The sequence below is a fragment of the Bufo gargarizans genome, chromosome 3 (genome assembly GCF_014858855.1).
Source record: "Bufo gargarizans isolate SCDJY-AF-19 chromosome 3, ASM1485885v1, whole genome shotgun sequence".
NCBI classification, from domain to species: domain Eukaryota; kingdom Metazoa; phylum Chordata; class Amphibia; order Anura; family Bufonidae; genus Bufo; species Bufo gargarizans.
In genome coordinates this window covers 359,490,143-359,518,035 of record NC_058082.1, presented here as the reverse complement: position 1 = coordinate 359,518,035, position 27,893 = coordinate 359,490,143, and the positions used below count along the sequence as shown (strand labels likewise).

At 42.2% G+C, this 27,893-nt stretch overlaps 1 protein-coding gene and 1 long non-coding RNA gene across 6 annotated transcripts in view; one reads left to right on the top strand and one right to left on the bottom strand.

The window, feature by feature from the left end:
* Positions 1–8,883: 8,883 nt before the first annotated feature.
* On the bottom strand, positions 8,884–13,683 carry LOC122932748. Its single transcript, XR_006388337.1, has 3 exons — positions 12,558–13,683; positions 11,593–11,775; positions 8,884–9,079 (listed from the first exon to the last, which is right to left on the bottom strand). It is a non-coding gene; the product is annotated as an uncharacterized LOC122932748 (long non-coding RNA).
* A 6,953-nt stretch (positions 13,684–20,636) lies between these two features.
* PUM1 (pumilio RNA binding family member 1) overlaps positions 20,637–27,893 on the top strand; it is a 50,865-nt gene continuing 43,608 nt past the window's right edge. For all 5 annotated transcript variants that reach the window (XM_044287923.1, XM_044287922.1, XM_044287921.1 and 2 more), the window contains exon 1: positions 20,637–20,778. The gene's annotated coding sequence lies outside the window, so the exon portion shown is untranslated. The remainder of the gene's footprint in view (positions 20,779–27,893) is intronic.

Genomic DNA, 27,893 nt, shown 5'->3' with positions numbered 1-27,893 from the left:
ACCTACAATGCCCATATCTGACGGTAAATGATGTTCCTAGCAGGGGATAAAACAAGGAATTCCCAGTGTTGGCCGCGCAGGCCTGAGACAATGAAATTTACTGCTGCTAAGAAGGAAGAGAATGACACGTTTGCTCACAGATCCTTCAGTCATTAGGAGATCTTCGTAGACCGTAGAACACTCTTCCTCCAGATGGGATGAGGTGTGCCTAGGTGGTGACATGGAATCAGGACATGTGGGCAAGTTTCATGTAGATATGAGCTGCATAGCGTCTGCTGGACTGGATGCCACCACCTTACCACCTTCTCTTGAAATCAGCAGCTTAGCCGGGAAACCCCACCTGTACGGGATTTTGTGGGATCTTAAGATCTTCGTAGCTTCCTGAAACTCCCTTCTTTTAGCAAGGGTGGCCGCTGAAAGGTTGGTGTAGAGAGAGACCTATCCGGTACCCCTGGACTATTCCGGGCGGCAGCCATTAGATTTTCCTTAGGGTCCATTCACACAACCGTATGGCTTTGCGGATCGATTCTTCCGTAAAAAACAGAACGGCATATGTTCCGTTTTTTGCGGATACGCAAAAAAACGGAAGTTGTATTTTACAGTTTATATAAAGATTTGAGTGTTGAATAGAAAGAAAAAAAAGGTGAGAATGTGTATAAAATAATCCTGTCAGATTTCTTTAGCGCCTGGCTTTGAATGCACAGAGAGCTTAGTGTGAAACTTGTGCTTGGTCGGCATTGGTTTTGGGCTATATTTCTGGTGTAGCATGGCTAATGAACGAGAGGTTTTTCTGCACTGGCTATGCTGTCTGAAGAACAGAGGAGGCGGCGGTGGGTTCATCCCATTGTCTCCCAGCGCCTACAGAAGGGACACTTTCGCACCTTGTACTTCAACTTGCGGCAGCACCCTGATAAATTTCTGGGTTATTGCCGTATGACAGTAGGTACTTTTGATATGTTGCTGGCGTCTCTTAATTCTGGACACTAACATGAGGCGCAGCACTTCTCCTGAAGAAAGACTTCTAGTCACGTTGAGGTAAGCTTATTAATCTATCATTAATTATAACTGTAAAATATTTAGATTTTAGAAATGGGAACTTATAAATGTATTTTCTCTCTTCACAGGTTCCTTGCAACTGGGAAATCTTTTGCCTCCTTGCATTATGAGTATCTGCTGGGAATCTCAACCATATCTGGGATTGTCTGTCACACATGTCAACTTATCTGGTAGCAACTCAGAGATGCGGTGATGCCCCAACCCAAGGCAGAAGATTGGCTTAGAATTGCTGATGGGTTTTATCAATCTGTGCAGTTTCCAAACTGCATAGGGGCATTGGATGGCAAACACATACGTGTTAAGAAACCGCCTCACTCAAGGTCCGAATATTTAAATTTCAAACAATATTTTTCTATAGTGCTGTTGGCCTTAGTTGACAGTAATTATAGATTTATTATTGTTGATATTGGTACCTATTGAAGCACAGCAAACACCCGCATCTGCTGTTCTTCTAGAATGGGTGAACGGCTTCGCGGCAACCATATAGAGCCCAAACGACTACCCGGATCTTCTTATTCAGCCGCTCCATTTGTAATCGTGGCTGACGAAGGGTTTGCGTTAATTCCACATGTAATGCAACCTTTTCCCAGACGCGATTTGGATGACCGAAAGCGCGTATTCAATTATCGTCTGTCTCGTGCACGTCGATATGTTGAATATGCTTTTGGAATACTGTCCAATAAATGGAGAGTGTTCATGTCATCCTTGCAAATGAGTCTGCAAAATGCCACCCTGGTGATACAGGCTTGTGTGAATTTACACAATTTCACCAGGATTCATGATGCACCCTCCGAACCTGAAGTGGCCCCTTCTCAGACAATGACATCTGTTGGATTAGACCATAATCCGCAAGGAAGACCTGGATCTGCTGGACTAGCAGTTCAAGAACTCTTCGCGGATTACTTCATTAGTAGAGAGGGTGCGTTATCATGGCAGCTGAACAGCATTAGTTGTAGTCGTAGATAAAACTTGGGTTATGGTTATCTAAACTTGGGTTTAGTTAGTTAGTTCCCATATTGTTAGATTAGATTAGGGACTCACAAGACAATGAGGACCCTTGACGTGGGCTTACAAGCTAAGGTTACTTTTTGAAAAACATTACATTTTTAACTTATTAGTCAGTTTTTTTTTGGAAAAACCATTACCTAATTTGAAAAATACATTTTATATATATATATATATATATATATATATATATATACAGTACAGACCAAAAGTTTGGACACACCTTCTCATTCAAAGAATTTTCTTTATTTTCATGACTATGAAAATTGTACATTCACACTGAAGGCATCAAAACTATGAATTAACACATGTGGAATTATATACTTATCAAAAAAGTATGAAACAACTGAAAATGTCATACTCTAGGTTCTTCAAAGTAGCCACCTTTTGCTTTGCACACTCTTGGCATTCTCTTGATGAGCTTCAAGAGGTAGTCACCTGAAATGGTCTTCCAACAGTCTTGAAGGAGTTCCCAGAGATGCTTAGCACTTGTTGGCCCTTTTGCCTTCACTCTGCGGTCCAGCTCACCCCAAACCATCTCGATTAGGTTCAGGTCCGGTGACTGTGGAGGCCAGGTCATCTGGCTCAGCACCCCATCACTCTCCTTCATGGTCAAATAGCCCTTACACAGCCTGGAGGTGTGTTTGGGGTCATTGTCCTGTTTAAAAATAAATGATGGTCCAACTAAACACAAACCGGATGGCATAGCATGCAGCTGCAAGATGCTGTGGTAGCCATGCTGGTTCAGTATGCCTTCAATTTTGAATAAATCCCCAACGGTGTCACCAGCAAAGCACCCCCACACCATCACACCTCCTCCTCAATGCTTCATGATGGGAACCAGGCATGTAGAGTCCATCTGTTCACCTTTACTGCGTCGCACAAAGACACGGTGGTTGGAACCAAATATCTCAAATTTGGACTCATCAGACCAAAGCACAGATTTCCACTGGTCTAATGTCCATTCCTTGTGTTCTTTATCCCAAACAAGTCTCTTCTGCTTGTTGCCTGTCCTTAGCAGTTGTTTCCTAGCAGATATTCTACCATGAAGTCCTGATTCACAGTCTCCTCTTAACAGTTGTTCTAGAGATGTGTTTGCTGCTAGAACTCTGTGTGGCATTGACCTGGTCTCTAATCTGAGCTGCTGTTAACCTGCAATTTCTGAGGCTGGTGACTCGGATGAACTTATCCTCCGCAGCAGAGGTGACTCTTGGTCTTCCTTTCCTGGGACGGTCCGCATGTGAGCCAGTTTCTTTGTAGAGCTTGATGGTTTTTGTGACTGCACTTGGGGACACTTTCAAAGTTTTCCCAATTTTTCGGACTGACCTTCATTTCTTAATGTAATGATGGCCACTCGTTTTTCTTTACTTAGAATTTGTATTATGGCAAGAAAAAAGAAGCTAACAGTCTATTCAGTAGGACTATCAGCTGTGTAGCCACCTGACTTCTCCACAACGCAACTGATAGTCCCAACCCCATTTATAAGGCAATAAATCCCACTTATTAAACCTGACAGGGCACACCTGTGAAGTGAAAACCATTTCAGGTGACTACCTCTTGAAGCTCATCAAGAGAATGCCAAGAGTGTGCAAAGCAGTAATCAAAGCAAAAGGTGGCAACTTTGAAGAACCTAGAATATGACATATTTTCAGTTGTTTCATACTTTTTTGATAAGTATATAATTCCACATGTGTTAATTCATAGTTTTGATGCCTTCAGTGTGAATCTACAATTTTCATAGTCATGAAAATAAAGAAAACTCTTTGAATGAGAAGGTGTGTCCAAACTTTTGGTCTGTACCGTATGTATATATATATATATCTATCTATCTATCTATACACACACACACACACACACACACGGCAAACCCATAACCCACATATTTTTTTTTAATTACAAGGTACTAACATGGCAATTTAAACCGAATACCCATATAGTATCTCATCCATGTACTTTATCATTTAGCTTTAATAGGCAGCCTACTGCTAGTTCTGCTGTTCATAATGCGCCCTGTGCTGATAAATTGCTGAAAAAGTCCAAAGGCATATTGATATGCCATAGACTTTGTTTCCCCAGGCGTGGGTGCCCACAGAGTGGGCGCTGAGTGCCACCTCTGGCACCCGTTCCATAGCTTTTCTAACACATGGTAATATACCTTTTTTTAATTATACCTTTTCTGAATAAACCTTTTTTCAAAGCAAAACATAAAAAAATTTGAGGTAATCTAAAAAAATTTAATATAACGGAAAAAAAGAAATAAATCATTCATAAGTCATGAAGGTCCCGAGAGTACGAATACTTGTCCAAAGAGGAGGTAGTGGGCTGCTGGAAGACCCATGTAGAACTTGGACTGGAGGAGGAAACAAATACTGCATCAAAGACATTGCAGGCTGCTGCAATTGTTTCCGAGCAACATTGAGGAAGTCAACCACTCATTGGCAGTGCCCGTTGCCGCTTCTGCCAACTTACGTGCTCATGGAGCGTCCCCATCACCATGGGAACGTCTCCATATACTAGAATGTACTGTCGGATTTGAGAATTGCGTTGAAATCACAATTCGATTAATTCAAGTTATAATAATCGAATTGCGATTTCAACTTAGCACTGCTATATTCCATATTAGGCTAGAATTAACGAATATGGAATATAGCAGTGTTAAGTTGAAATCGCAATTTGATTATTATAACTTGAATTAATCGAATTGCGATTTCAACTTGATGCTGCTGCTGGGTCTCAACTAAACCAGGTCCAAGTTGAAATCGCAATTCGATTAATTCAAGTTATAATAATCGAATTGCGATTTCAACTTGTACCTGGTTTACTATGGTTGGCTTCAATGGCTTGGTAGAATTTGCGAATATGACGAATGTATTCGTCATATTCCACAAAACGAAGATATTCTCCATCTTCGTTTTAGCTACCTATTCATCAACTTCGCGAATTCTAGCAATCATATAGGAAAGTTTACTATAGAGACAGCTAAGTTTAATTCGCTATGCGATTATATTACTTTTTTTTTTTTTTTTATAAATGGAATAATTATAATACCTGATAATTATTCTATTTATAATACAAAAAGCAAAAGTAATATAATTGCACAGCGAATTAAACTTGGCTGTCTCTATAGTAAACTTTCCTATATGATTGCTAGAATTAGCGAAGTTGATGAATAGGTAGCTAAAACGAAGATGGAGAATACTTTGTTATCTTCGTTTTGTGGAATATGACGAATACATTCGTCATATTCGCTAATTCTACCAAGCCATTAAAGCCAACCATAGTAAACCAGGTCAAAGTTGAAATCGCAATTCGATTATTATAACTTGAATTAATTGAATTGCGATTTCAACTTGGACCTGGTTTAGTTGAGACCCAGCAGCAGCATCAAGTTGAAATCGCAATTCGATTAATTCAAGTTATAATAATCGAATTGCGATTTCAACTTAACACTGCTATATTCCATATTCGTTAATTCTAGCCTAATATGGAATATAGCAGTGCTAAGTTGAAATCGCCATGCAATTACTTCGAGTTATATTAATCGCATTGTGATTTCAACTTGAGGCTGCTGCTGGGTCTCTAATGGAATGGGTCTAGAATTAACAAACTTAACCGATATTGAATCTAGCAGTGCTAATTTTTAATCACAATGTGATATTTGCTATTATTATTAACCACATTGTGAATCCTACTTTTATAATGCACTATTCTGACATACAGTACAGGGGCGTAGCTAAAAGCTCATGGGCCCTAGTGCAAGAGTTTAGCTTCGGCCCCCCTTCCCTCAGTGCTTGTTGGAAAGGGGCAGGGGAGCACGTAGCCTTCCTGCTGCCTGAGGAAAACATTGAAAGGGCACCCCCTCATGCCAAAATCTTGACCTAATCCCTTCCCTCCAGGCAGAGGTGTAAATTGACCAGCATGCACTTTCTATAATGCCAGTGTCTCAATGTGCCACAAGGGTCTTTGGGCCCCTCAGACTCCTGGGCCCGGTAGCGACTGCTACCTCTGCACCCCCTATAGCTACGCCCCTGATACAGTACTATATTTGTTTTATTAGTTAATCCTACCACTACCACCTATAGCAAAATCTCCAAAGCTGGAATTGCAATGCAATAAAAATTTGTTGTATTTCGAATTCAACACTATTGCTAAAATATTCGTATTGCTTGTATTGTTATAGTTAACAAGTGACCACTACATCTTATGGGTTAAATGTCCACCATCGGTATTACTGACGGTCACGGACATTAGGCGTGGGTGTAAGCAGCCACACCAAGCAGGTGGCCATGGCGCCCGCATAAGGATTGATCCATGTTTAATTATTTTGCTGGATGAAGTATAGCTACGTCATTGGGTGTGAAGCGGTAAATGATTATGGCACAAATTAAAGTAGTTACATCACACTACAATGTCTGTAACATGTATGTATGGATAGCAGACAAATGTCTCATATGCACATAGCACCTCTATTTACGTGCTACACACTGTATATCCCACGCTATAAAACCCACACCAACCCCCCTCCCCCTTAAACCCTCAAACACATTAAAACCCCCTCCATCATGTCTCACACAGTTTATGAGAAGTAATGATTGACCTCCAGTATTTCAGTATTCGCTGGTTCATTTACCATAACCCAGGGTGCACCACGTGGAGGCGACCCAGCTGTACACCCCATACCGTACCATCACCTTACTACACAGGTACACCTCTCCTCAAATGGCCATTGGCCAATACCCCACACACATGCAATTTCAATACAATGTAATGTTATAACGGTAACCTAAAATCAATTTTTTTCCATTTATAGCCATCATTTTTTTTATTTATTTTTTGATGACATGATCACATTAAGTACAAACCGGATTCCCAAAAAGTTGGGACACTAAACAAATTGCGAATAAAAACTGAATGCAATGATGTGGAGATGGCAAATGTCAATATTTTATTTGTAATAGAACGTAGATGACAGATCAAACGTTTAATCCGAGTAAATGTATCATTTTAAAGGAAAAATACGTTGGTTCAAATTTTCACGGTGTCAACAAATCCCAAAAAAGTTGGGACAAATAGCAATAAGAGGCTGGAAAAAGTAAATTTGAGCATAACGAAGAGCTGGAAGACCAATTAACACTAATTAGGTCAATTGACAACATGAATGGGTATAAAAAGAGCTTCTCAGAGTGGCAGTGTCTCTCAGAAGCCAAGATGGGTAGAGGATCACCAATTCACACAATGTTGCGCAGAAAGATAGTGGAGCAATATCAGAAAGGTGTTACCGAGCGAAAAATTGCGAAGACTTTGCATCTATCATCATCAACTGTGCATAACATCATCCGAAGATTCAGAGAATCTGGAACAATATCTGTGCGTAAGGGTCAAGGCCGTAAAACCATACTGGATGCCCGTGATCTCCCGGCCCTTAAACCACACTGCACCACAAACAGGAATGCCACTGTAAAGGAAATCACATAATGGGCTCAGGAATACTTCCAGAAACCATTGTCAGTGAACACAATCCACCGTTGCCAGCTGAAACTCTACAGTGCAAAGAAGAAGCCATTTCTAAGCAAGATCCACAAGCTCAGGCGTTTTCACTGGGCCAGGGATCATTTAAAACGGAGTGTGGCAAAATGGAAGACTGTTCTGTGGTCAGACGAGTCACGATTCGAAGTTCTTTTTTGAAATCTGGGACGCCATGTCATCCGGACCAAAGAGGACAAGGACAACCCAAGTTGTTATCAACGCTCAGTTCAGAAGCCTGCATCTCTGATGGTATGGGGTTGTATGAGTGTGTGTGGCATGGGCAGCTTGCATGTCTGGAAAGGCACCATCAATGCAGAAAAATATATTCAGGTTCTAGAACAACATATGCTCCCATCCAGACGTCATCTCTTTCAGGGAAGACCCTGCATTTTTCAACAAGATAATGCCAGACCACATTCTGCATCAATCACAACATCATGGCTGCGTAGGAGAAGGATCCGGGTACTGAAATGGCCAGTCTGCAGTCCAGATCTTTCACTTATAGAGAACATTTGGCGCATCATAAAGAGGAAGGTGCAACAAAGAAGGCCCAAGACGATTGAACAGTTAGAGGCCTGTATTAGACAAGAATGGGAGAGCATTCCTATTTCTAAACTTGAGAAACTGGTCTCCTCGGTCCCCAGACGTCTGTTGAGTGTTGTAAGAAGAAGGGGAGATGCCACACAGTGGTGAAAATGGCCTTGTCCCAACTTTTTGGGGATTTGTTGACACCATGAAATTCTGATTCAACATATTTTTCCCTTAAAATGGTACATTTTCTCAGTTTAAACTTTTGTTCTGTGATTTATGTTCTATTCTGAATAAAATATTAGAAGTTGGCACCTCCACATCATTGCATTCAGTTTTTATTCACGATTTGTATAGTGTCCCAACTTTTTTGGAATCCGGTTTGTACAAATACTTGTATTTTAATAGTTTTGGATTACATGTATGCATGTTGTACAAGGTCTATGATTGGACCTGGTCCCGTCACGCGTGCTGCTAAGAGCGCCACAAGTATTCGGTTTGAATTGTGGCACACACATGACCACCGGCACAAGAAAATAGTCATAGTGAATAAGTGGTGCGACCATAAGCGGCACCATGTCTGCATGTGATGGCGGCTGCTGTATGTAATGATAATGAATTATTACTTTGGCCCAGACTAAATTGTCCGTACTGTAACCCCATTGGTTACAATAAAATAAAACAACAAATTTAATAGAACAATAAAGTTTTATAAAACAATCTTTAAATAAAAAAATATTAAGAATATAAATAACAGAAGCCCCCAAAAAAAAAAAAATGAAAAAAAAAATTAAGGACATTTTTTTATTTCTTTTAACTGTTTGAACAGTCCATCCAGGGCCTTTTGGTTGGCCTCCTCCGCTAGGGCCAGCTCATCCCTCACCCTTTTCAGCAGCTGCACCCTCAATTTTCTCATCCGGCGCCCGCTGCACTTTTTTAACTTCTCTCATTAAGTTGTTTATCGCTGTAAAAGTAAAGGAAATATACATTTTAAATCTACTTGAAAAGACAATCATTGTTTGGTGTATAAAGCAGATAAAGCCCTGTCTGACCCAGGAAGAAGTACATCAGCGACTTAAAAAGATTAAAATAGACAAATCGCCAGGACCTGATGGCATACACCCCCGTATCCTAAGGGAATTAGGTAATGTCATAGCCAGACCCTTATTTCTGATATTCGCAGATTCTATACTGACAGGGAATGTCCCACAGGATTGGCTCATGGCAAATGTGGTGCCAATATTCAAAAAGGGTCCAAAAACAGAGCCTGGAAACTATAGGCCGGTAAGTTTAACATCTGTTGTGGGTAAACTGTTTGAGATGCTATCTTGGAAGATCTCAACGGAAATAAGCTAATAACGCCATATCAGCATGGCTTCATGAGGGATCGGTCATGCCAAACTAATTTAATCAGTTTCTATGAGGAGGTAAGTTCTAGACTTGACAGCGGTGAATCAATGGATGTCGTATATCTGGACTTCTCCAAAGCATTTGACACTGTACCACATAAAAGGTTAGTATATAAAATGAGAATGCTCAGACTGGGAGAAAACGTCTGTATGTGGGTAAGTAACTGGCTGAGGGATAGAAAACAGAGGGTGGTTAGGGTGGTTATTAACGGTATACACTCAGATTGGGTCACTGTCAATAGTGGGGTACCTCAGGGGTTAGTATTGGGCCCTATTCTCTTCAATATATTTATTAATGATCTTGTAGAAGGCTTGCATAGTAAAGTATCAATTTTTCGCAGATGACACTAAACTGTGTAAAGTAATTTACACTGATGAGGACAGTATACTACTACAGAGGGATCTGGATAGATTGGAGGCTTGGGCAGATAAGTGGCAGATGAGGTTTAACACTGACAAATGTAAAGTTATGCACATGGGAAGGAATAATGCAAGTCACCCGTACATACTAAATGGTAAAACACTGGGTAACACTGACATGGAAAAGGATCTAGGAATTTAAATAAACATCAAACTGAGCTGCAAAAACCAGTATCAGGCAGCTGCTGCCAAAGCCAATAAGATAATGGGTGGCATCAAAAGGGGCATAGATGCCCGTGATGAGAACATAGTCCTACCACTTTACAAATCGCTAGTCAGACCACACATGGAGTACTGTGTACAGTTCTGGGCTCCTGTGCACAAGGCAGACATAGCAGAGCTGGAGAGGGTTCAGAGGAGGGCAACTAAAGTAATAACTGGAATAGGGGGACTACAGTACCCTGAAAGATTATCAATGTTAGGGTTATTCACTTTAGAAAAATGGAGATCTAATTACTATGTATAAATATATCAGGGGTCAGTACAGAGATCTCTCCCATCATCTATTTATCCCCAGGACTGTGACTGTGACGAGGGGACATCCTCTGCGTCTGGAGGAAAGAAGGTTTGTACACAATAATAGAAGAGGATTCTTTACGGTAAGAGCAGTGATACTATGGAACTCTCTGCCTGAGGAGGTGGTGATGGGAAGTACAATAAAGGAATTCAGGAGGGGCCTGGATGTATTTCTGGAGCGTAATAATATTACAGGCTATAGCTACTAGAGAGGGGTCGTTGATCCAGGGAGTTATTCTGATTGCCTGATTGGAGTCGGGAAGGAATTTTTTATTCTCCTAAAGTGTTGAAAATTGGCTTCTACCTCACAGTTTTTTTTTTTTTGCCTTCCTCTGGATTAACTTGCAGGATAACAGGCTGAACTGGATGGACAAATGTCTTTTTTCGGCCTTATATACTATGTTAATCCATTATATATTGGTTTAGTTAGGATTAATAATAGTTCTTTAGGGTTATGGACTTAGTAATTAAGTTAATGCTTTTTATGTAGATTAATTACTTTATAGTGTTCATGTTTTATATTACTGTTGTGTGTTGTACGTTCTTTGTTGACAGTTGCATAGTTTTTACACCAATTTTTTAGATAAATATTAATATTGTTTTGGGCACTTAAATTTTTTAGTCTAAGAAAATTTTTATATTTTGGATGCTCTTTACATCTTAATTAAATTGTATGCCTCGTTTAGATACTTTACAGAAATCAGTACACCAGTAACATCAGCTAGCTGTAAAAAAAAATTACGAGTATTTAATTAGGGTCCGTGTGTTTGGACTGAGTGCCCAGACAGATATAGTGGCACAGGTCACTCCCGTACTCCATCAAGCCTTTTTAATAAAGTTTGGATTAAGAATGCTGTTCTTTTCAAGTGTGGACAGGAGATATGAAAACTGAACCTGCAGAGAAATGAGCATGGTCTCTGACAGACCCTAAAGAGTGGTGATATACTAATATTTTTGTTACACTTCTTGGAGCGAACGCAAAGTGGGGAGTCTGAATAACAATTAGAGGTTGAACTTGAACTTGTTTATAATTATTTTCTTGAATAAAATCTGCCTGTGGTGATGACTAAACTCACACCTGTATGTGTGTGGGGACATTTTTTAAATTAAAACATCAACAGAATATATTTACCCTCCTGGCGGGGGGTGGTCACCACCTCGTCGTCCTCCTCCTCCTCCTGGACCTGAACTGCCTCAGGTGGGCAATGGGCCTGATGCCCTGATGGTCCTGGCTGCTCCTCTTCCTGCTCCTCATCCTCCATCATCTCCTCTTCCACCACCTTCTTATTAGAGCGCACTTTTGGAAGAGTAGCCCCTGTAATGAACAAATGTTACAAAAATTCCAAGATAAACAAGCAAAGCAAAAAAAAAAAAAAACGGTACACAAATTAATCTATGGTGGGATCTGGATGGGATAATGATTACCCCTATGTTTGATTTCACATGATTTTGTGTTTGATGAAACTATGAATGAAGTCTTTCAGATGGTTTACAGTTGAGTATGTTAATAGCTAGGATGAGGTACCGGGGGGTATTGGTTCGCAAGGTACTGTTGCAGGGTTATTCCAATGAGGTGGACCAAGTCAACTGTTTTGACATTGGATAAGGGTTTACATCATATATCTGTATCTCGCTGTGAGTGTATGTATATATTGTAAAGGGATAATCAGCTATGTGTCCCAGCATTTACTAAATCCATGCTGGAGAACTTTTAGGCAGAAGAGAAACCAAACTAAATTATTTATTGCAAATTTCCAACGTTACCATTGTACCTGAATACCAGTATAGTCTGTCTTCCACACAATTATCATTTTGCTCTAACAGCTGCCTACATTCAATATGCTGACTGTGCTGTTAATAGTGTGCCTGCCAAGCTGTATGGTAGGAAATGTCTAAAGCCGATTAGTACGCCTTAGACCTTTTTAAGGGTATGCGGCCCACAGAGAGGGCTCTGAGCGCCGCCTCTAGCACCCGTCCCATCGGTTCGACACCACTGAACTAAGTTATCAGTTGTAAAGGGATAGAAATACTTATTTGCATAACTGAACACATAAATAACAATAGGTGGGTTATAGAAAATTAATGTAAGCATCGTACCTGGACAGTTTTTGTCTCTGACCTTTTTTTAATAAGATCCATCTTATGCCTTTTTAAGTCCGACCATTTTTTAAGATAAGAATCTTTAGTATGCTTCTTTCCATTCTTATTCCATAAAGCCTGGGCAATTCTCAGAATTGCCTATTTTTCTCCCCGACAAGTACGGTCGTTGTAGCCCTTTTCCAACATATTCTGCAATATACCAATTAAAGGATGTAATCTCAAAGTTGTAAAATACAATTATTAGTAATTATAGTCATCTCAACCATAAAAAAAATATAATTTAATATGAAAATGGTAAACAAGTACATATTTATATAGTTCCCTATGGAACTATATAAAAGTAAAGTAATAATAAAAACATTTTTATTCAAAGCAACTATAAGAATTAAACTCCACAGTGGATGCCACTTTAACAGTGACTTTCAACAATGGCCTCCCATGTAACAGTGACCTTGACAGAGTCCGCCCGTTTAATTGTGACTTTGACAAAGACCTCCCCTTTAACAGTGACTTGAACAGTGGCTTTCCCTTTAAGAGTCACTTGAACAGTGGCTTCCCCTTTAAGAGTCACTTGGAACAGTGGCCGCACCTATAACAGTGACTAGAACAGTGACCGCCCCTTTAAGAGTGACTTGGAACAGTGGCCGCACCTTGGACTTGGACAACAGCACAGTGACATACTTTTTCCGGTAGAATTACTTACAGTGATCAGATATTCCAGCTCTTCCTCACCGAAATTGCTTCTTGCCATTTTCTTTCTTCTGTCTGTCGCTCTAATCGGTCTCTCTCCACTCTCTATGCGATCCTAGTCACGCCCCTACAGACGTACGCGCGCACGCACGCTCACGATTATTTAAATTACGTTTTATCGAGATAACGAACCAAACATAGTAGACTGTATAGGCAGGCAAATTTCATATTGGTACCTTGCTCTAAGTTGTATTCGCGTACGAATGAAACTTATTGATATTGAGCCAAACACTAGTAAATTAGACTGTTGTATTCGCGTACGTAGCTGTCATTATCGCGTAATGCGATTGTAACTTATATTCCATATTCGTTAATTCTAGCCTAATATGGAATATAGCAGGTCCAAGTTGAAATCGCAATTCGATTATTATAACTTGAATTAATCGCATGGCGATTTCAACTAAGCACTGCTATATTCCATATTAGGCTAGAATTAACAAATATGGAATATAGCAGTGCTTAAGTTGAAATCGCAATTCGATTATTATAACTTGAATTAATCGAATTGCGATTTCAACGTAATTCTCAAATCCGACAGTACATTCTAGTATATGGAGACGTTCCCATGGTGATGGGGACGCTCCATGAGCACGGAAGTCGGCAGAATCGCAATTCGATTATTATAACTTGAATTAATCGAATTGCAATTTCAACTTGGACCTGGTTTAGTTGAGACCCAGCAGCAGCATCAAGTTGAAATCGCAATGTGAGTAATATAACTCGAAGTTATCGCATGGCGATTTCAACTTAGTACTGCTATATTCCATATTCGTTAATTCTAGCCTAATATGGAATATAGCAGTGCTAAGTTGAAATCGCAATTCGATTATTATAACTTTAATTAATCGAATTGCGATTTCAACTTTTTACGTATATTCTTAATATTGCTCTAACTTCATCTTTTAGAATATTCATAATATTCTAAAAGACGAAGTTATAGCAATATAACGAATATTCTAAAAGACGAAGTTAGAGCAATATTACGAAATTTCGTAAAATACACAGATTGTAATTTAGCTAATATACTGCTTAACAAAACTTAAGTTCAGAAGAGGCAAAAAAAAAAAAAAAAAAAAGATTATAGCACTATATTAGCTAAATTACAATCTATACGTGTATTTTACGAAATTTCGTAATATTGCCCTAACTTCGTCTTTTAGAATATTCGTAATATTCTAAAAGACGAAGTTAGAGCAATATTACGAAATTTCATAAAATACACATATTAGCCTAGCCATAGTCAATTAGTCTATTAGCCTAGCCATAGTCAATTTCGACGAATATATCACGAATATTCACGAAATCGAATATGACACCTCCCACTCATCACTAGTCTGGATTTGGGTACCCTTTGAAAAGGCCCCAGGCCCAGCACAATGCTGTCCTCTAGAGTTTCTGGCTTATTTTGGGATAAATACTCAAGAACCTGACAATCAATCAGGTCTCGAGTACTTGAACAGGAAACAGGCTGAGGAGGATTCCTTTTCCGTTTTGAACCCCTTGTGGTAATGTCTGCCTGTGGATGTGGGACCTTGGATGTTCTAATCTCTAGTGGTGGTGTCACAGCCATTAGTGGAGTTTGAGCTGGAGAGGAGGGCTCCTGTGGTGACATCACTAGAGTGCTTTCAGCAGACTGTTGGCTTGCTGCAGGCTCATCTTCGAGGCTGTCGATGGTCCTTTATAAGAGAATAAAATTAATAGAAATATATTTATGTGGATTGGTAATTAGTAAATGTATAATCCCAAAAAACGACAATATTACAACTTACGGTCTCATCTCAAAGATCGGCTTCAAAAATAGTATTGCTGTGTGTAGAGATAGGTCTTCTTTTTCTTTCCACCGCTTTCGCCACTTTTGCCTTTGCGTGCTGTTTCTTCGCACTGGACTTGATCCTGGCAGGAACGCCATCGGGTCTTAAGATTTTTTTACTGTGATTCAAATAAAAAAAAATTTAAATTAATATAAATGTTTGGGCTTTTTTGTTAGAAGATAAAAAAAAAAAAAAATAGAGGATGTCAGCTTGATTTAATGTACATGCATGCAGTGTCTAGCGCGTGCAGGATGCTCAGAGAAGATTTCAAACTTCTGTGAGGATGCTGCACATGCTATATACTACATACATGTAGACTAGATCAAGCTTACATCATGCTCGTGTACTAAGAAAATAAGTGCACGATGCTCAGAGAAGATTGCAAACTTATCTGAGCATGCTGCACATGCTAGGAAACCTAAACCCAATTTAATTTCAAATTAAAAATTTTGCTAGAAATATTAAAATATAAGTCCTTTTATGGACTTTGGCATCTCCCTTTGCCCACTTGCCCGGCATAAGGATTTCAGCAACTTCGCACCACGACCTATCCTTGCAAACACGGTCGTGGTACAATTCTGAAAGAGTGTCCCACAACTCAATTCTCTCCTGGATCATAACTATCTTCTCCACAGAGAAAGCCATGTCAGACAACTCATAAACTGACAGCCAAGTCACAAAATGTTTTTTCTGTCTGAATTTGCCCAGACAGACCTGTCTGATAATGTATCCATTTTTATTTGGGGCTGGGTCAATACAATTACGGACATTGATCCTCAAAAATGCGGATTACATACGGAAACATTTCCATTGTAATCCGCATTTTTGCGGACCCATAGACTTGTATGGGTGCACAGAACGTTTTATGCGGACAAGTATAGGACATTGAAGTTTATTTTTGCGGACCCGCAGTACGGAATAACGGATGTGGACAGCACACAGTGTGCTGTCCATCTTTTGAGGGCCATAGAAATGAATGTATCCGCAGACCTTCTGCAAAATTGTGAAACGGGTAGGGATCCGTACATACGGTCGTGTGAATGGACCCTTAGTGTGATAGAAAGTGATTTGCACCAACACATCTCTAGGCACTTCCGTTGGCAAACCTTTAGGTTTTGGTAATCTATGAGCTCTATCAATAAAGAGTTCTGTTTGGGGGGCACTAGGCAACAAGATTATAAAGAAGTCGATCAGGTAATTATAAAGTTGATCTGGCTTTACAGTTTCTGTAATTCCACAAAATCAGATATTATTGCGGTGGGAGCGATCTTCCAAATCAATCACTTTTGCTAGTTATTCATCTCTTTCATTTGTAGTGTCCACTAGTTCGCCGTGATCTTTTGCAAATTCAGACATTTTTGTTTTCTAAGCGAGACGTGCGCTTTCCAATTTCCACCATTTCGTTTTGCAGGGATGTCAGCATGGCGCGAAAATCTGCCTGCAAGGACGTTCACAGATCTCCCATTAGGGCTTTTAGGAAAGACTCTGTGACCGGTCTGTCAGGCCCTGTGCTGCTGCCAGCAGGGTAAGGCTGAGTATATATTCTTTATATGAGAAATCTCTATAATGCTGTTCCATCGAGAGAACTTGCCCTTGGGGACTCCCAACGTTCACATAATGCTGCCCAGGCAGGGTATTATGACAAATGTGTGATGCCGCCATATTTCTCCCCATTATGCTTTCTAAGATGCGCTGCCCCAATGGGGCAGGGGAGGGAATATGATGTGATATGATGTGATATTGTGGGACCTTGTGTGGTCAGCATCTGGAGCTGGTTACCTGCAGGGGATTGTGGTGCCCTCGCTGGCTCCTCAAGAGACCGCTGCACGCTGCTACCGCCGCCATCTTGATTTGCACTGGCAGCAGGAAAAAACACTGTCAATTTACCGGAGGTCGCCTTTTTCCTGGTCTTTGTCATCCTCAGATCTGTCAGGGCGACGATTCTTTTATGTGCAGTGGACTTTAGTTAAGTTCTGTAGGCTTTGTGCCGCTGTCTCAGCTCTGAAGCGCCGGAGCCGAGCTTAAGTACGTCTCACTCCATGCACTGCCGCTCCCAGGCTCCTTTTAATAAAAACAGTTTTTTTTATCCAAAGGGTCCCTTTGTACCCCCATATCATCAAAGGGAAGGGACGTTTTCCTAGAGACTTTAGATATAGCCACATCTATTCTATGCGCTTTATCCCAAGTAGCACAGTCTTCTTCTTTAAAGGGATATTTTCATTTAATGTTTTTAGAAATATAATCTTTTCTGTTAGGTTTCTTCTACTCCCCCTCAATTAAGGCTGATACATTTTTATTTACCGGAAATGCCCTATGGTGTCTGGATTTTAAACTGCCAAACATGACATCCTGAATGGACTTTGGTTCTTTTATCTCTTCTATGCCTATTGTGGATCTTACGCCTTTTAAAAGTATATCCATATCTTCCATTGGAAAACATGGTTTGCCACTATCTCACCTTCCTCATAAGAAGATAGGGACGAATTTTCAGAATGCCAATATAAGGTGGAGTGCATTTCATCTTCTTCAGAATCAGATGAAATAAACTCATGTGTGGTATCTAATCGCCTTCATTTGGAATCTCTTGTACCGGGCGCTCTTTTTGAAGATAGAGAGGAATTGACTTCTGATCTGACCAACGTCTGAAGACACATAAAATGACGGCGATTCCTCAGCCACTGTTCTATCAAAGCAACTTTCACACATCTTCTCCCACTCAAAACAGATTTACAAAGACCACACTCTTTATTCTTCTTTTTAGAAACCACCTTCCTATGCTTTGCCTGAAATCACATTTGGGTATAAGGGTATCAGAAGGGAAGCAGGACTCAATATGCCCCAGAACACTCACCCCTCAGAGGTACCAGGGCTGGGAGGGGGACCTGGATGTGCTTCTCCTCCTCCATGCTTCCCACCAGACCGCCAAGCCAGAACTCTGATCAGGACGCCGTCCTCCTGCTTACAGAGCGCCCTTCTCATAGGCGCTCTGTCATGACGTCACCGCGTCCTGCACTGCACGCTGTTCTGCATGCTCCACATGCTTTCAGTGGCCCATCTCCTTGCCGGAAGCTCCTCCTCCCCCTGTGGCCAGGAAGTCTGTGCCTGTAGCGCATCAGCGATGCCGCCAGGCACACTGCACTCCAGCACCCAAGACGCTCCCTCCGGAGGCTTGCTGTGCCTCTGCCCGTCCCCAGCAGCGCACAAATAATGCCGCTTCTAACCCCCAGGGACTGCAGGTATGCCCAAGGAAAAAATAAATAAAAATCATCCAGCCTAGAAACTGGGGCAAGCATAGGAGCACCACCAGGGGGAAATGACACTAAATTGTCCCGACTATTTCACCTTTCACCCTATTACTCCTCTGCCAATCCCTCCACTGGCCCCCCATTGCCCAGCGAACTCACTTCAAAGTACTCACCAATACATACAAGGCCTTCCATAACCTGTCCCCCTTTCCTGATACACCCCCACACGCACTCTCCGATCCTCACAAGACCTCCTTCTCTCCTCTTATCGCCTCTTCCCACAATCGACTCCAAGATTTCTCCCATGCATCCCCCATACTCTGGAACTCGCTACCCCAACATATCAGACTCTCACCTACAGTGGAATCCTTCAAAAGAAATGTGAAAACCCACCTCAGACAAGCCTACAACCAGTGCCCCTGCTGCCTCTATACCGCCATGACCAGCTTCACCCTCACCTACTGTGTCCTTCTCCCATACCATGTAGATTGTAAGCCCTCACGGGCAGGGCCCTCTCTCCTTCTGTACTGGTTTGTAACCCGTCTTGTTTATGATTAGTGCAATTGTCTGTATTATGTATGTATACCTCTTATCATATGTACAGCGCTATGGAATGAATGGCGCTTTAATAATAAATAATAATTGGGAGGAGCGCGTCTGCCCTTTTTATTCTGCAGGTTTCCTGTCTATGGTGGGCAGATCCTCTTTCTCGTCGTGCTGTCGCGGGTGAAGGGAAAAAAGTAGTGCCCTTCTGGATTGCGGACCCGCTGTTTGTGGGCCGCAATACGGCTGTGGCGAGGTGCATGAGGCCCAAGGGTGAAAAACCACCTGTTCGTCCTCCATTTAACATTTCCCATATACTTAAATAGAATTTTGCCTAAAAGACAGCGGGAAAAAAAAAAAAAAAAAAACTGCCATCACAAACCCCTCAGAAATGTCAGGGAAAAAAAATAATAAAAAGAAAAAACTGCCATCACAAACCCCTCAGAAATGTCAGGGAAAAAAACTAAAAAACTGTATGACTCTGGTCAGAACAAGTTATCCCCCACGAATGGGATAGATGATGGACCAGATTTATCATTAGCTCAAGTCAGAATAATTGAGTGAAAAAGTCGCAAATTTTTGCGCAATCATTAAAACTGCGCAAAAATTTGCGACTTTTTTCTGCTCTGCACAATGCTCGCCAGTTTCCTGAAAGTGGGCGTGTTTTCTTATGTAAATTAATCTCTAAACAGATTTACTATTGAGACTATTTAAAAAGTCGCAAAAAATTACGCAATTTCACTCCAGTGAGGACCATGCTTATCTTATGAGACTTTTTAATAGAACATGCAACTTTTTAGTAAAGACGTGCAACTTTTGTAAAGCTGCTTACTGACGGATAAACTGCTACCGTCAAACCACATTTATTACAGTCTTAAAGGGCCGATCATAAATCTGACTTGGCTAAAACTGACTTTAGCCATATGTGAAAGTGGAGTGAGCTGTCATCAGAGTCATGATAAATCTGTCCCGATAACTTTTAGATCAGTGGAGGTCCCCCCCCACCGATTATGAGAAAGGGGGAGTTTGAATAGATGGAGATAGTCGAGTGCGTGCTGAGGGTGAGATGTCCAGCAGTCCAATACGCGGTGCGTTTTTTATATGCCTTTCTTTACTTATCTATTATTCATTAAAGAAAAACACATCTGCTAAATGCAGCAAACAGGACTATTGCAAAAATACCAAAAGCTGCATAGGCCCAAATGCAACCACACTGTGTGAACAGGGGTTCATAGTAACACGGTCATTTACATGTGCACATTTCCCCAAGTTCTTGCAACAGAAGAGATTCGACACCCTCGTATGAATAGATTGTAAGCTCATATGGACAGATCTCTTGATGCTAGAAATGATATATATATATATATATATATATACACACGCATTATATATCTCTATATATATATATATATATATATATATATATATATATATATATATACACACACGCATTATATATATATACATATATAGTTCTTCTATCTGTATGGTGCATTATATTTGCTAGTCACCAGTCTGGTGATGTACAGCGCTACAGAGGAGGAGGGCGCTATAACAATCTCCACACATTTCTGAAAGTCACAACTTATACTACCACTTGAAGACGTCTGTGGAAATGATCGCTCAACACGCAGGTAGGCAATGGAAGAAACCTATAGACTGGCCTGGTTTCCCAGCAGGCCCCGGGGTTACCAAGGTAACGCAGCTCCCAGTTCTCCCTCCTCCTCCTTCTCCCATGATGCACCGGGCTAGCTCCAAGTCCCCCCAGTGCGCCGCCATGTTGTCGGAGTGATAGGCAGCGGCAGGGAGACGGCTCCGGGGGCTGAGAGAAATACTGACCTAATCCGACTCCATCCTCCCGCTCCGCCCGTGAGTATTGCGTCCACATGAGCACCGGACGGTGCCGCCGCCTGAACCCCTTCTCCAGATGGTGCTATTTAGTGCGTTTAGCGCTCCGGAAGGGGGAGACGGGTGTTAGAAAAGGGGCCGGTCTCCGGCTATGGTTCCTCCCCCTGCCCATGTTTTGAGGCCTCTATTGTTACGGGAGCAACCGGGGGCGCCGCGAATTCCCGCGAGTACGTGCACCGAAACTGGTCAGATGTGACGTAAAGGCCTGGGAGAACCGATGTCCGGGGCGCGGGGCCTCCTGTGCCGGGCTGTGAGGACGGGCTCTCCGGAGGCGGAGGCCCCGCACTGGCCGGTGCAGGACGTGGAATGTGCTCCGCTTCTTTGTATACGTGTGCCTTGTGCTTCTATTGTACGGCTCGGGTGGGGGTGCCTGGAGGTGGTGAGGCAGCTGACTGGAGGAGGGGGCAGGTAGTGTGCCTTCTCTGCCAGGAGATGGGATCTATACATTCCTTTGTTATGATCTCTTGTGTATACAGAACACCAACATACACCGCAGCGCTGTACAATGACAGGAAGTGGTAAGCGTCCCACATGTTACCGTAAAACTAAAACCAGGAAACAAAAGGCCCTGCCCACCCTCTGTATGCCCCCGTTCACACCGAACATTCACTTGTCTTGGTCGGGTGTGCCGTCGTTGCTCGTCAGTAGCCTCTTTCTCACCCTAGGGTCAGGTGGGCACTGCGCCTAGGGAGTAGCCGCTGGCTACTAATTTTTCAGCTTGTTACCCCATTGAAAGTTCCTATTGGGTTTTATTGTCCCCGCCATATCGTGGTCTAACAGTTAGCGCACCAAAAATTGGATGGGGAAAGTACGGGAGACGTTCCAGACTTTGGGGCTTAAATATGCAGCTTCCATCCTAAGGTTTTGTATATGGGAAGAAGTTGCTGGTTTGTGTGCGATTGCACACAGTAGGGTATTTGTTTGGCGCACAAAAGGACGACCTCAGACAGTGGACTTAGGTGAAGTAGCTGTTTTTATTGTTCAGTGGACAACGCGTTTCGGAGTTTATAACTCCTTTATCAAGTCTGGAGCGTCTGGTTGTGCTGGGAACAAGGTTTTGTATATGTCACACGTGGCACCTTTCTGGGCATAGTCCTCTGTACCTGTTCACCCACATTTTCCACTAAGGCGTCTATTACACGGCAGATTTCCTGTGATGACCGTCAGTACAGAAAGTCGCCCGATGCTCGTTTACCTGCATTTATTATAATGTTTTGTACATTGTGATTTTTTTTTATTTTGCATATGATTGTTCATCCATCACAAGTGACTGGCAGGTGCCCGTTTTCATGGGGGGGGGGGGGGTGCACTGGCGATGATTTTAGATTGCCATCAAAGGGGTGAATTACGGTATTATATGCTTTTACACTGCCCTATGATTGCAGATGGATGCGCAGGGGATTGGCTGTGATGTCATGCGACCGAGGACCACTGCGTAGTAGTGCCACCCATGAGCTGAATTGGGTCCCTGAGTCGCAGGTTGATGCCACCCCAGAGTTGTAGTGAATCCAACACTTTTGGATTTTTAGCAATTCTGGCGTCACCGCAATTTGCAGGTCGTGCTGTGCCCCCATTCAGTTCAGTGGCTGCACTGCTACACAGCGATCTTGATTAACTAAGATTGCCGCGTGCCCTGTCTCGAACGCCATAAAGGGGTATTCCGGTTCCACCAAATTATTCGTTATTTACTGGATAGAGAATAACTGTTAGATTGGTGGGTGTCCAACTGCAAGGACTCGCTCAGAGCCCAATAATGGGGTCCTGCGTTTTGGCATTCCAGTATTTGCACTGCCGTCCTGCTCGTACCATGGCCAGTACAGTGCTTGGCTATCTACAGCAATGCCATCTCAGACAGTGGCATGGAGTGCAGCTCTGTTCATGGGGGGCACAGAATTGGCAGGGGTTTCAGCCTCACTGATCTATATTTCTTTGAGAAATATGCCCCTGGGGGGTAATAGATTTGTAGTGGGAACTGCTTGAGAGTTATGTGAGCCCTATGAAGGGTGGGCCACTTTGGTATAGGACACGTGCGTCCTAGCAAACAGAATGAGTGTGACAGATGTGTATGTACGGGTGGTGGAGCCCAGTCATGAAGATGGCGGTGTACTGTGAAAAGGAAGTGTATTACTTCCAGTGGTTTCTGACAGTTTCATGTGCACCGTGCTTACTACGTGTTATTACTAGTGCAGGCCTGGACACATCCCTGGAGCCTCTTCTGCCACTGCTTTCTCGCTTTTTCAGTAGTTTTCTTTGCGTCGCTTGCAAGTTCTTATCTCCAGGACACTTAAAATTCCATTTTTGCTCCTACATGATTGTCTACCCTCAGTATATTGCGCTTGAGACCCCACTGCGGCCTTAAGTGTAGGTGTTGTGGGTGGAGACTGGAGAGGGTATACCATTGCCTCGGACGGGTGTGTCAGCTAGTGAGAGGAGTAAAAAATGCAGGGTACATTTTTAGGCTGTGTTCACAAGCGACTGAAAATCCACTGCGGATTTTGCTGCGTTTCCGCACTAAAGACCGTGACAAAAACGCACGTATTAGGCTCCTTTCACACGAGCGAGTATTCCGCGCGGGTGCAATGCATGATGTGAACGCGTTGCGCCCGCACGGAATCCGGACCCATTCATTTCAGTGGGTCTGTGTACATGAGCGTTGGTTTTCACGCATCAATTCTGCATTGCGTGAAAATCGTAGCATGTTCTATATTCTGCAATTTTTCACGCAACGCTGGCCCCATAGAAGTGAAAATCGCATCTGCAAGCAAGTGTAGATGCGATGCGTTTTTCACGAATGGTTGCTAAAAGATGTTGTTTGTATACTTTCATTTTTTTTTATCATGCACGTGCAAAGTGCATTGCACCTGCGCGATAAAAACTTTACGCAATCTCAGACAAAACTGAATGACTTTGTTTGCGAAATTACGCATTTTTCACTGAATTCATCCAGACCTAAGCCAAACACGCTTGACTACAAGGGGCCTTACATGCAGTTTTTATCGCGGAAACTTCATCGAATTTTACCCTTCCCCATTGCAACGGGAGAAATCCGCTGTATAAATTGACATGCTTCAGATTTCCAATTTTCCTTTGTATGCAGTGTGTGGATGAGCATTCAGAAATTCTCATCCACTTTGCTGGTACTGTACAGCACGGTAGATTTGCTGTACGAAAATGTGCCACAGGAAATCCGCCGCTAATCGACCACGCCCTGCCTAAAGGAATCCTATATTGTTGGGGTTATTAGTAATGCAACAAGTTGGACGGGTGACTTGTATGGTAACAGGATCCACTTGTCGGGGTCATGTATCAGTACTTAGTCATGGGAATTGTCACGTTTGTGCATTAGGTCCAACCTGTTGTTATGCTTTTTTTTTTTTTTTTTTTTTTTTTTTAATACTAACCTCAGTTTAACATGGGGGTTTTGTGCTGGTCAATTTTGGCACGGATGCCGCACCAAAGACCAGTCTGGTCACCAGCCCGGTTGAACCTACCTCCCATTGTTTTCAAGTGCACTCGCAGTGTACCTCCATTCAGTGGGGCTAATCCACAAGCAGATCTGCGGCGCTCAAATTACGAATTTCTACTATGCAATACAAGACATGTATTGCCATGTGAACTAGCCCTAAGGCCCCTTTTACACGGGCGAGTATTTCGCACGGGTGCAATGTGTGAGTTGAACGCACTGAATCCTGACCCATTCATTTCTATCGGGCTGTGCACACGAGCAGTGATTTTCACGCATCACTTTTGCGTTGCGTGAAAATCGCAGCATGCTCCTCTTTGTGCGTTTTTCACGGAACTCAGGCCCCATAGAAATGAATGGGGTTGCGTGAAAATCGCAAGCAAGTGCGGATGCGGTGCGATTTTTCACGCACGGTTGCTAGGTGACGATCGGGATGGAGACCCGATCATTATTATTTCCCCTTATAACATGGTTTTATAAGGGAAAATAATAGCATTCTGAATACAGAATGCATAGTACAATAGTGCTGGAGGGGTTAAAAAAATAATTTAACTCGCCTTATCCACTTGTTCGCGCAACCGGCATCTATTGTCTTCATCTGTGAGCAATAGGACCTTTGACGTCACTACGCTCATCACATGATCCATCACCATGGTGATGGATCATGTGATGGACCATGTCATGAACGCAGTGACATCATTAAAGGTCCTATTCCTCACAGATGAAGACAGAAGAGATGCCGGCTGCGCGAACAAGTGGATTAAGGTGAGTTAGATTATTCTTTTTTTTTAACCCCTCCAGCGCTATTGTACTATGCATTCTGTATTCAGATTGCTATTATTTTCCCTTATAACCATGTTATAAGGGGAAATAATACAATCTACACTACAACTAACCCAAACCTGAACTTCTGTAAAGAAGTTCGGTTCTGGGTACCACAGTCGGTTTTTTTATCACGCGTGTGCAAAACGCATTGCACCCGCGCAATATAAACTGAATATTGGAACGCAATCTCTGTCAAAACTGACTGTTTTTGCGTTCCTACTCGCTCTGTTTTGCCGCAATACACCGGGCCGGAACCGGACCTAATCCGGACACGCCCGTGTGAAAGAGGCCTAAGGGTAGGTTCACCCGTGGCAGGTTTTCTAGTGGCAGAATCGGCTGAAAGTTTCCCCCCTCTACATTGAGTGGAATGATGTCACCTGGTAAAGATCTGTAGCAGGAATTGGCATGTCTCAGATATAAAAAGCACACCGCAGGCTTATTTCCCCATGGACTTTTTATTTATTTTTCTGCTTTTTATTATTTATTATCTTTTGTAGATTTATTGTGCTCAGATTTACAGCAATTCTGCTACATACCCTAAAAATGTCAGTTACACCCATGTCCCTTCACTTGAGAATATTCTTGGGGAGCTCCAGATATTTGAAGGTCTATGAGGAATATGACATGCGGGACACAGGGTGTTTTGCTTTTTGTCTACCTTTCACAACTGCCACTTGCTGTAGCTCTTGCTGTTTTTTCAGGCGTCTTCACATCCCCTCTAAAGGGAAAGGCTTGAAGAAAGCACGAGTTGGTGAGCATACTGGAGTCATTTACTAAAGTGCGCCATTTCACAAGCTGGTCTTTGTAAAAACCCGATGGAAGATCTGCCTGAGTTATTAAGAGATGAATGCCTCTTAATCAGTTTATCGTATCTACTGCTGTTCATGCGCCAGAACAAAAACCCACTCCAGATTTCTGGTGTAATGTGCGCCACTTTTCTGCCACACGTTATTAAATTACTTGGACTCTCACCTGCAGCCGGCTTCCTTCATCCCACTTTATGGAAAAAAGGCGCTGATGTTTGACTTTTTCACGCCAAAAAAAACGGATAACCGTACATGACCCCAACTTTGTGAAAAGAATGGCAGGAAAAACACCACAAAAAACGTGGCAGAGACATGGGTGGCAAGGAGAAAAGCTGCTTGCAATTATCCTGCTGTTTACTGGCAAATTCATGTCTGTGGAGACCTGTACGCTTACTTTTTTGTGTGTTTTATGTGGCAGATTGTGTTTATTTTGCTGCCCAAAAATAACTTTAGGAAATATTTGAGACCAGGATTTGATCCTTACTGTTGAGTTCAGCTTAGTGGTAGTCCGGGTCTGAACCACGAATGTGTTTGTGAAGCGTCTTCCAAACCACTTCTCATCCGTGTGTAAAATACCAGAAGAGACCAACAAGCCCATAAAATCCTGTCTGTTCCATGACAAAGGACTTGTGTGACGTTCTGTCACTGGCTCCTCGGTAACGCTGCAAATTGCTTTAATAAGGAGTGTATTTAATTTTTTTCAGTTTTTTTTAAAACTTAGGAGCCATATAAATAAAGACCTTTGATCAAACTTGTCATTGGTGCAGTCGTGTGACTCTCCTGCACTTTATTCTCATTTTATTGTAATTAGTCACAACCTACCCACTGAGACTAGTAGAAGGCCCCTAACTAATGTCACTTACCTACAACTTAAATTTTTTATTATTTGCATGTCTCCTTGTCTGACAATGGTCAGGACCTCTCTTGCCATTAACATAATTGGGTCAGCTGCCATGTCTCTTCCATGTATGCCCAGGGTGTTCACCGATACAGGATGTCATTGACGCCTGGGGAGAAGAAGGCATCAAACCGTGCAGGTCTTTCAGACAGCTTGTCACTTTTTTTTTTTTCTTATGCGGCCATTGTAAGTATTTTTTCTAATTAGTGCTTTTGCATATTGATGTGGCTTTCTGGGATCTGGGTAGGAGCCCTTCTCACCTCCATAAACCGTCCCACCAGCATTTATAACACACTGTCTGTACTCACCGGAAGTGCAGTAGAGAAAAAGTAGAGCATTGCTGCTGTTATGGGTCCTGCTGAGTTTTGGGGCTCATTCACACGACCGTGCCCGGTCTGAGAAACAGTCCGTGTGTCACCACATCTCGAGGACTGACCCGAAACCACTGCATCATGGGGCCAGATTTATCATTCGCTCAAGTCAAAATAATGGAGTGAAAAGGTTGCACGTTTTTTCGCAATCGCTAAAACTGCACAAAATTTTGCGACTTTTATTGGCTCTGCGCTATGCTTGCCAGATTTCTGAAAGTGGGCGTGTTTTCTTATGTAAAACTCTAGACAGGTTTACTATTGCGACAATTTAAAAAGTCGCTAAATAATTGCGCAATTTCACTCCAGTGAGAACCAGGCTTATCATATGCGACTTTTTAATAGAACATGAAACTTTTTCGTATAGCCGCTTACTGAAGTTACTGAAGGATGAACTGCTACCGTTAAACCACATTTGTCACAGTATTAAAGGACCATTAATATATCTGACTTAGCCAAAAGTGACTTTGGACATATGTAAAAGTGGAGTAAGATGTAAGTGTAATGATACATCGGTCCCATAGTGTCTTATGATGGTCTGTTGAGGTCAAGGGAGTTTCAGTTGTTCCGGGAGAGGTGGTTGACACATGGACTGAGCATGGTTGTGGGAATCAGCCCTTACTGTTTTGAAGCTGGTGACACCGGTTGTGTTTTGCGAAGAAAAAAAAATGTACCACTAAGAATTTGTTTACAGGGATTTTCTGGCATTTGATAAT